The 10,183-nt window shown below is 35.6% G+C and overlaps 1 pseudogene; it reads left to right on the top strand.

The window, feature by feature from the left end:
* The first annotated feature begins 458 nt into the window (after window positions 1–458).
* The window catches only part of LOC121972541, a 46,177-nt pseudogene continuing 36,452 nt past the window's right edge, over window positions 459–10,183 (top strand).

Below are 10,183 nucleotides of genomic sequence, written 5' to 3'. Positions count from 1 at the left end.
ATATAATATTATCTATTTTAGATTTAAACTCTCATAATTTTATTTTTAGACTTTATCTAAAAGAACTCAAACAAATGAAGATATAATTCTAAACTATCAAACTGTCATCTTTGATTTGTCGAATCGATTCACACCATAGTCAAAGTCACTCCCAAGGCATTTCCAACGAGATGAATATACTTGTATCATTTATGACGATCGTTGTCTTAGATAGGGGTGAACATTCGTTTAATTTAATATTAATTTTGTATAATATTTTAAATAAATTCAGTTAATTCATTATTAAGTGAAATAATTGATTTTTAATTTAATTCTGTTAATTCGATTTTAATAAAATTCCAATTAATAAAAATTAATTTAATTAATTTGTAGATTGAATTAATCTAAATACTCACCCAACCAGACGTCAGCTGGTGCCAACGTCCAAGAAATAAACAGCGCGGTCGTCCCGGGAAACGGAACGCTCTCTTTTCTCTCCCGTTCTGTAATCTGTTATCGGCTCTTCGACTTGGCCCTTTTTATAACGAGAAATGACGCCAACGGTCTTTGGACTCGTGGCATTATAATCGACCCCGGGCGACCTGTCCGCCCTACACCGCGATTTGTGACGAAGTGGAGATAGCCGCCGCTCCGTATTCGGAATCCTCAAACGTCGATCCTCCTCTTATTGGTTCGGTGATGGAATGAGATCCGAGAAGTAAACTCGAGTGCTTATTGAAATCTTCTTTCGGATACATTTCTTCAATCAACCTGCAGCATTTTGATCGAGGAGGGGAGGGAAAGTTGATTTAGGGCTTGATCTCTGGAGGTGGCTGAGCGAGGATGAACAGCAAAGGGTGGGAGAGGGTACGGACGGCGCGGCTGGGTGAGTCAAACGCGTCAAGGAGTCCAGAGGCCGCACAACTCCGGCAGGCATCTTCCCAGACGGTGCGGCTCTGCCCCGTGCAGCCCCGGCCCCCCAGCCATCGAACCATCGTCTGCAATTACCGGGAGGCAAACCTCCTGGTTAGATTCAAGGTTCATTCTGTTGTTGTGCTGTTGTCACTTCTGCTTTTGACAAACACATCATTTTCGAATTCTCATCTTTTCGTTGGGAAAAAAGGAATGTATTACTAGAGAATACAATCGCTGCAATGATATTTGTGATGCGTAGTAATGATGTTATTATCTTCTCTTGGATACTGGAAGTCAAGATGCTTGAGTTATTGTTATCTGAACTGAATTACTCTGATTCCGTCAGAACTTAGATCTGTGATCACACTATATCTATGGTATTTCAATACACCTCTCTCAATTCATTCTTAAGTATTTGTCAGTTAGCATCCTCAATGGTGTACAAGAAGAAGCTACATGAAAAAAAATTCCAAACATGTATAAATGGATTCAAGCGTGCACCATCTAGTGACTGTTTAACGTTGTGATTTCTATATCTAAGGCAACTACGAGTGCTCATAGTCTTCCTGAAAGTGGCTTGACCTACAAGTTGAAAGTTTTTCTGGATCATCACCTACACTAAGACCTCCTAAGAATCTCTCTATGATATCCAGAAATTCTATAAGTACTTAGGCTACCTATCAGTTAGAAGCACTTATAGATATCGACCAAAACTTAGACACCTTTTCTAATGAACAATTAAATACACTAAACCCAAAACACTTATATTATTAAGGGTTGTTATCTTTTCTACTTCACTTTATAGACATCATAGAACCCAACCATTACACTTACCAGATGGGGGAGAAGAAAGATTTACCCTTATGAATGAAGAATCAGCTAGAGCACTTCTACAAAGAAAATATAATTATATCCACCTAGGACTTATTGTGTTTGGCCTAAGAGGACTTACCAGAAAAAACATAGGAGCTAAAGTCTTTTTAGTACTATATGACTCAAGGTTATCTGATAATGACAAAGCAGTTATTGGACTTATAGAAGTAGATATGAATAGTAATATAAGAATCACGTATTTTTGTCCCAATTTTAATATGACTATTCCAGATTTTATTGACTATATTAAAATTTACGTTCAAGCCAAGGGATATGGAGATTTTCAGAAACATAATATCCAAATAGATATAATTTTTCTAGGAAAGACAATGACTAGCACCAACAACAGTTTCAAAATACAAATTAATAACATAATAGAAACCCTTACAACAAGGGGAATCTATTTCATCAAACCTAAAGACTTTTTGTCTGACCTACTTGCTGGATTAGTTTGGAATCTTAACCTAGATTTAAATATTACACCACAAACACTACAACCAAGAGAATCCATAATCTATAAAGATAGACATGACAAATCAATAGTAAGATTTCATAATTACAAGTTCTCAATTTCTGAAGAAGACAGCCAAGAAGACAACTAACCTGTTTTAAATCTAATGAATATAGAAATCAGTACACACTCACAGAAAGAGAAAGACAACTTTTTATTTTATGATGATTTAAATGAATACGTCTACCTTCCATTTGAAATAGCTAATTATTTTACACAAGAAGATCTTACAGAATTAGAAACTTTTGACATATTGCATCATAAGTTAGATGAAGATTGGATGTTGTACTTTGATGAAGAAAGATTATTTTTCCAACATTGCTTTAATGAATCCTGCATAATCTAGTGCTACTAATACACCACAACCTTTACAGGTAAGATACTCAGAAAGTTCCATGAGAACTATGGATTAAGGAGAAGGACATCCTCCAAGAACACAAATTCACCCTTATACCAACAATAATCCCTTGTTAAGAACTATAGGGAAAAAAAGACCACCAGAAATTACATATTTTGGTAAGAATTCAGTCTTACTTAATATAGGTGAATGCGATGACCCACAAATGTATGACACTTACTTACAACAGTGGATAGTCTCTGTTAAAAGAAACTACCAGGCAAAACATGAACTAGACATAGAATCTGGTGACGCTATAATAAGAGTAGGAGAAAACTATTTAGGCGATGTATCCAGAGCAACATGGGAATCCTATAAAACTACTAATCCTAAAGAAATAGCTAGGATTGCTTCACAGGAAAATAATATACTTAATTTTTGTTATACTATCGACAGACTTTTACAGCATGAGATGCCGATACAGGTTTAGATATTAGATAAAAAGAAGCTATGAGAGACTTAGAACAATTACAACTTTTTAACTAGAATTGGATTAAACCTTTTTGCAATGCCTTCCTTGCCTTAACCGCCGTATCAGGAAATTACTGTAATTTAGAATTAGGAGAAAGACTATTTAGTAAACTTCCAGGGGAATTAGGAAAAGAAATACACAAGGCCTAGATAGAGATGAAAGTAGCACCCCAATATGACAATATTGGAATACGTATACAACACATTATTTATGTATTAAAAGAAAAATGTACTTATATCTATATTCAAAAACAATTTAAAAACCAACAATATGGGTTCTGTAGTCAAATCTACACCCCTGAACAGTATGACTCAATGATATCTAAACAAAAACAAAAAACATTATCGAAATACTAAAACAACTACACAACCAGCTAAAACTAAAAATGTCAGGCCAAGAAAAACATATTATGTTCGAAAAAGTAGAGAAAAGAAATCGTATTTAAATAAAGAAAGACATGTCAGAAAATACAAACCAAAGAAAACTTTTGCTAACACTATTACTTATTTTGCTTGTAATGAACTAGGACATTTATCTTCTGCCTGGCCAAATAAGAAAAACCTATATACAAGAGAAGCTAAATTAGTCACCTGTACAAATTTAGATCTAGTAGAAATCCAATCAGATGTCTTAGACACATCTTCTATTTACTCTATTATCTCCGTAGATGACATACAAGAAGTTCCCCCCTCTTCAGACTATAGCCTAGTAAATTCCTTCTTACAACCTTCGTATTACACAGATTTCGACTACATATCATTAAACCTAGAACCAGAATTATGGGACGACTTTCCTCCCATAGACACAAATTTAATGCTCACATAACTAAATACAACTTTAAGTGAATCCAATTGTACACATGATTGAAAATTAAAAACAGGAACAAATAATATACCTTGCTATTTGTGTAGTTATTATTCAGCAATTGATAAAAGAGGTACCTGTATAAATTGCAAAAAGCAAGCCTATAATCTTTGTCTCCATAACTATTTTAATGTTCTAATCCCTATAACACAGCCCACTAAAAGCAGTACTCGAAATATCCTTTTAGAAACAAGAGTATCAACATTAGAAACTAGAATAAATCAACTAGAAACTCATATGGATATGATAACAAACCAAATAGAAGAACTGGTCTCACAAAATTCTCCACCACCTGACAAGGGTAAAAGTTCACAACTGACAGAATCACCAAACATTGATATGGTTTTCATAAAAACCCCTAGCATTTGTAATACAAATAGAACCCTGGATGTTAGGGTAAAATGCCTAATAAATATACATTGCCATGAATTTACATTATAAGCCTTCTTAGATAGTGGAGCTACTAATTCTACTATAGATGAGACCACACTTCTGTTCATTTTACCCAAAACTTTCATCAAAACCTCATCCCAACCTTTAATTAGTACACAATTTGACGGGCAGCAACTTACTAATACCTAATTTGTCACAAATATACATATAAAATTTTATAATAATTATGGTACCTATAGCGCTCCCCAAACTCTCTCCAAAGTATGGGTTAAACCCTTATTACATCAGAATATCCACCTTATCCTTGGACTCAATTTTCTCATAGCACCAGACAGAGCCTTTTTGCTTACTAAAGATTATGCTCTATTTTTCTCCACCCCAATCGTAGCATCTATTGTTTCAGACTACCCCTCGGTAGTTCAGCCTCTAAAAGCTTCAGCAGAAACTAGAACCCAGTCTACTGACACCCCTTGCCAGTGTACGGTCAAAGGAACATGCAAACAGATCCCTCTCATGTCATCTTGTGAACTTGCTTTTTCTGAATATAAGGAAAACTAGACTTACTTGGCTGGACAAGCCCGCTAAATGATCTTTCTTTTTGGGATATTCCTAATTATTTGCTCCTCCCCAAATAATTGTTTCAGACTATCAACACTCATCAACCAGATATCGACTCTCTCATCTCCCGCCTAGAAAAACTAGAAATTATTGGAGGTAACCCAACCAAATACCGGGAGCGAGATAAAATCTATTGTAAATTAACAATTATTAACCCTGACCTCACTATTAAGGCCCAAGATTTAAGATACACAAACTGGGAAACTGAAGAATGCAAAACACATATCCAACAATTATTACACTTAGGAGTCATTCAGAGATCTACCTCCCGACATAGGAGCCCAACTTTTATAGTAAATAAAGGAACTGAACAAAAAAGAGGTCAATCCCGAATGGTATTTAACTATAAAAGGCTAAATGATAGCTACCAAGAGTATGACTACAAAATACCAGATAAAGACCAACTTTTGAATAAGATACAAGATTCTAAATGGTATTCAAAGTTTGACATGAAATCAGGTTTTTGGCAGGTAAGGATACACCCAGACTCTATAGAATGGACGACTTTTTCCTGCCCAGAAGGCCACTTTGAATGACTTGTTAGTTGTTATGCCTTTTGGTCTTAAAGTAGCTCCTCAAATTTTTCAACGAAAAATGGATGATATTTTTAGGAATGTTTCTCATTTCACCTATGTTTACATAGATGATATTTTAGTCTTTTCCAAAACTAAACAAGAACACTATGCCCATTTACATACAATCTTTAATCTCTTTGAAAAACATGGTTTGATTATTTCACAAAAGAAAATGAAACTAGCAGTTACACATGTTGAATTCTTAGGAGCCGAGATAGGCCAAGGATAAATCACCTTACGACCTCATATTTCAGCTAAAATTCTTGCCTTTCCGGACAAAATGGAAGATACTAAGACATTAAGAGCATTTTTAGGACTTTTAAATTATGCAAGACTCTACCTAAAAGATATAGGAAAAATTAGTAGACCTTTATACAATAAGACATCTTTGACTGGACGAAAACATTTCAACCAACAAGATATTGCTTTAGTCCAACAAATTAAACAATTGGTTAAAATTATTCCTAAATTAACTTTACCTCTTGACTCAAATTATTTAATTAATGAAATAGATGACTGGGAGACTGGCTGGGCGGTATCTTATATCGCAAAACATCAAAATATAAACCTAAATCAACAGAAGCCTTATGCCGATATGCCTCTGGAGAATACCACGAAAAAGGACACTTGACATCCTTAGATTATGAAATCTTAGTTGTTATTTACTGCTTAGAAGTTTTTAGATTATTTATTTGTAACAAATCAGAAATTCTTATTAGAACAGACTGTGAAACCATAGTTAAATATGGTCAACAAACGAAAACAGTCAGAAAAGGCCTCGGTACAAAGCGTTGGTTAAAATTTACAGATACCATAATCAACAAGGGACTTTAGATACAACGGGAACATATAAAAGGGGTTAATAATTTCTTAGCAGATACATTATCACGACTGCTGCATTAACTTTTTACTTTTTGAGCTTATAGGATGGACAGACCAAGGAAAGCTTGCACTTTTTCCACCAAAACCATGCGTTGTGGTACTCAGGATCTAAAGCTATTCACACAACCAGAAGATCATCAATTTTGATTTGCTGACAGAGACAGACTTGATCACATCCAAAATTGTCTTATTGACAATATTTGACATATCCCTACACTTTCAGGGAGCTCTGGACATAAAATTGTTATGATTAACGTTCTTTCCAATTATTTCCTTACTACTATCCAAAAATCAGCCGGAAAGAAAATTTTCCAATTACGTAGTCTTTTCAGGACCTTAGGAAAGGGTATACTTTACATGGGAAGAAACCAACTTAGCCATTCAAAAGTTAGAACATCCCTACTTTAAGGGCTACTATTCGCTTGAAGAGACTTTTACAGCAGCCAGAGCCCATCTAGGGCCACATTTCTTTATTAGTACAACTCTGCAAACGACACCAATACAAGCTACTAACCCTGATACAAATACTTTCACTTATGCTCAAATTGTACAACATACTCCTGAACTTCATCAACAGAACACAACATTACTCCTATCAGACCAGAGTACTTAACTTTAACCCAACTTAAGGAACAAAATAAGACAACTTTACAAAGAGCATCTGAGGTGCGTCTGGCAGGATTACCGAATACTATTCCTGAAGACATTCATACTTATGTTCGCAGTTTGGCTGAAAAATCTATTTTACAAACTTTTATCGAATTATGTGAAGCCCTAAAAGCTTTTCACAAAACACCAACTGAAGGAATGACCATTGTATATGAAGCTGAATTCAGTCCAAAACTTAAATGCTAAAAGAAAGGACCACCTTGTTTGGAATCAAATAAATACGGATGTCAATGCCAGCTTCTCTATGCTTTTAGAAGGGCTAACATGAATTATGAATCCTACATTATTACAACTTACAAAGGGAGACAAATTACCCCTTTTACTCTTCTAGACTATGGACCCCTACATAAATTATGGGTTAATGACCCAGATTCAGTAAAAGATTTCCGAAAGAAACTTGGTACTGCTATTTCTGCTGCTTTGAAAGTAGAAGAAACATTTATGGTATGCACATTTGAAAGTACTCCTCCAGAATGACTGGACCTAAAAATCGAGTCAGCCCGACATTTAGTTAAAATTGACGTAAATGAAGTTGGAGGTTACCAAACCGAGCTAGAAAACTATCCTACCGACTCGGACTGTGATTGGGAAGCTCCTCCCTCCTTTTCTGACCAACTTAAACACTGGAGAGCTTCAATCCAAGGGACGCATTGGGGTTGGGACCGACTTGAAGATCCAGATACTTATCTCCTGGTTAGAGAATCGTTTATCGAAAAAATTTATTGGCCGAAGGGTATGGGTACCAGATTCTTTCCTTTTCACTTTACCACTCAGCATACTACTCTGTTTCAACACTACCAGAAGAAGATAGAAAGAATGAGTAACAAGATGTTAGCAAGCTTCGCCCTTTCAGCCAGAGCCTACCGAGCTGCCTTAGCCAGACGCAGAGCACCAATCCAAGCCTCCAGCTCACAAGTACCATCGTTGGACTTAACAGGAGAAGATAACATTGATAATATGGTTGACAGCTAAGACTATTATAACAGTAATCAACAGTGCCACCACTAAGACAGTACTACTTTCCACCTGTTTCACTTTTCTAGTTAAGACTACTACAACAGTAGTGTCACCACTAAGACAGTACTACTTTCCATCTGTCTCACTTTTCTAGATGCTTTCCTTCATCTCCAAGCAAGTGTTTCCTTCCTCCCGAAGTCATCTCTCCCTATAAATGGCCCTTCTCTTCTGCCTCCTAAGGCATCTACCAGCAACTCTCTTTCCCTCTCTCTCTTTGACTCCTTACACTCTCTTATTCTCAAGCTATCTTTTGAACGCCCTTCCCCTCTTTCTGTAAGTATGTAAGATATGCCTATTTCAGTATGTAGTGTCTAAATATTTCTGTTTCAGTATGTAATTTTCTGCTTGCGAGTCTGTAAGATAGTTTTCTTCCTGAATGCGTTTTCTTCCTGAATGTATATGTTGTATGTGCATGTAAAATATCTGGCTAAATACAACATAATATTACTCAACTTTCTAGATGCTTTGTAGGAGTGCTCTAGCTGATTCTTTATTCATAAGGGTAAATCTTTCTTCTCCCCCATCTGGTAAGTGTAATGGTTGGGTTCTATGATGTCTATAAAGTGAAGTAGAAAATGATAACAACCCTTGATGATATAAGCGTTTTGGGTTTAGTGTATATAATTGTTCATTAGAGAAGATGTCTAAGTTTTGGTAGATATCTATAAGTTCTTGTAACTGATAGGTAGCCTGAGTACTTGTAGATTTTCTAGATATCATAGAGAGATTCTTAGGAGGTCTTAGTGTATGTGATGATCCAAAAAAACTTTCAACTTGTGTTTTTATTTGCAGAGCCATTAGAAGGTGAATCTTGTATTTTTAGAAACTTAAAAGTGGTAGGTGGGTGTTTTGTAATAGTTTTTCCTAGGAAAGTTTACCAAGATCTTTATTTATATTTTCTAATGTTTGCTTTAGATCTTGTGTCAGGGTATTTTTATGTATGTGCTTTTCCAAAGTAAGAATTTGGTTTTCTAAGACTGTAAGTCTATAATGTAGAGAAGTAAGTAGTGCTTGAATTGTGTTGTTCTGTTGTACTAGAATTTGATCTCCTTAGTTAACTAAGGTAGAATTGCTATAGCCAATGTCTTTGGATTTTGCAAATTGTTGGGAATAATCTAAAGCTGCCTTGGAGTGAATTGGAAAATTGTAGCTTGTTCATAAAAGGTCCGAATAGGGTCTTAAGGCTCTGATACCAATTTTTTATTTTATTTTATTTATTTATTTATTTTCAACTTGGTCTTCTAAGTCTTCTAGTGTGTCTCACCTACAAAAGAGCTATAAGAGAACCAAATGCCCCGGCTATGTAAGATGATGACTACTTAATGGCCTTCCTGAGCCAGCACATGTCTTATTTTAGTTTACTTATTCTTTTACAGTAACTGTTCACCTTTGAGTTAGATAAGGACTGAAGAAGATCTAGAAAAGAAGTAATATTATGTTGTATTTAGCCAGATATTTTACATGTACATACAACATATACATTCAGGAAGAAAACGCATTCAGGAAGAAAACTATTTTACAAACTTGCAAGCAAAATATTACATACTGAAACAGAAATATTTAAACACTACATATTGATATAGGCATATCTTACATACTTACAGAAAGAGAGGAGGGACGTTCAAAAGAGAGCTTGAGAATAAGGGAGTGTGAGGAGGCAAATAGAGGGAGGGAAAGAGAGTTGCTGGTGGATGCCTTAGGAGGCAGAAGAGAAGGGTCTTTTATAGAGAGAGATGACTTCGGGCGGAAGGAAACACTTGCTTGGAGATGAAGGAAAGCATCTAGAAAAGTGATGGAAAGTAGTTCTGTCTTAGTGGTGACACTGTAAGTACTGTTGTAGTAGTCTTAGCTAGAAAAGTGAGACAGGTGGAAAGTAGTACTGTCTTAGTGGTGACACTGTTGATTACTGTTATAGTAGTCTTAGCTGTCAACCATATTATCAATGCTATCTTCTCCTGTTGAGTACAACGATGGTGCTTGTGAGTTGGAGGCTTGGATTGGTGCTCTGCGTCTGGCTA

The sequence above is a fragment of the Zingiber officinale genome, chromosome 4A (assembly GCF_018446385.1).
Source record: "Zingiber officinale cultivar Zhangliang chromosome 4A, Zo_v1.1, whole genome shotgun sequence".
Lineage (NCBI taxonomy): Eukaryota > Viridiplantae > Streptophyta > Magnoliopsida > Zingiberales > Zingiberaceae > Zingiber > Zingiber officinale.
This window is presented reverse-complemented; position numbering and strand designations above follow the sequence as displayed.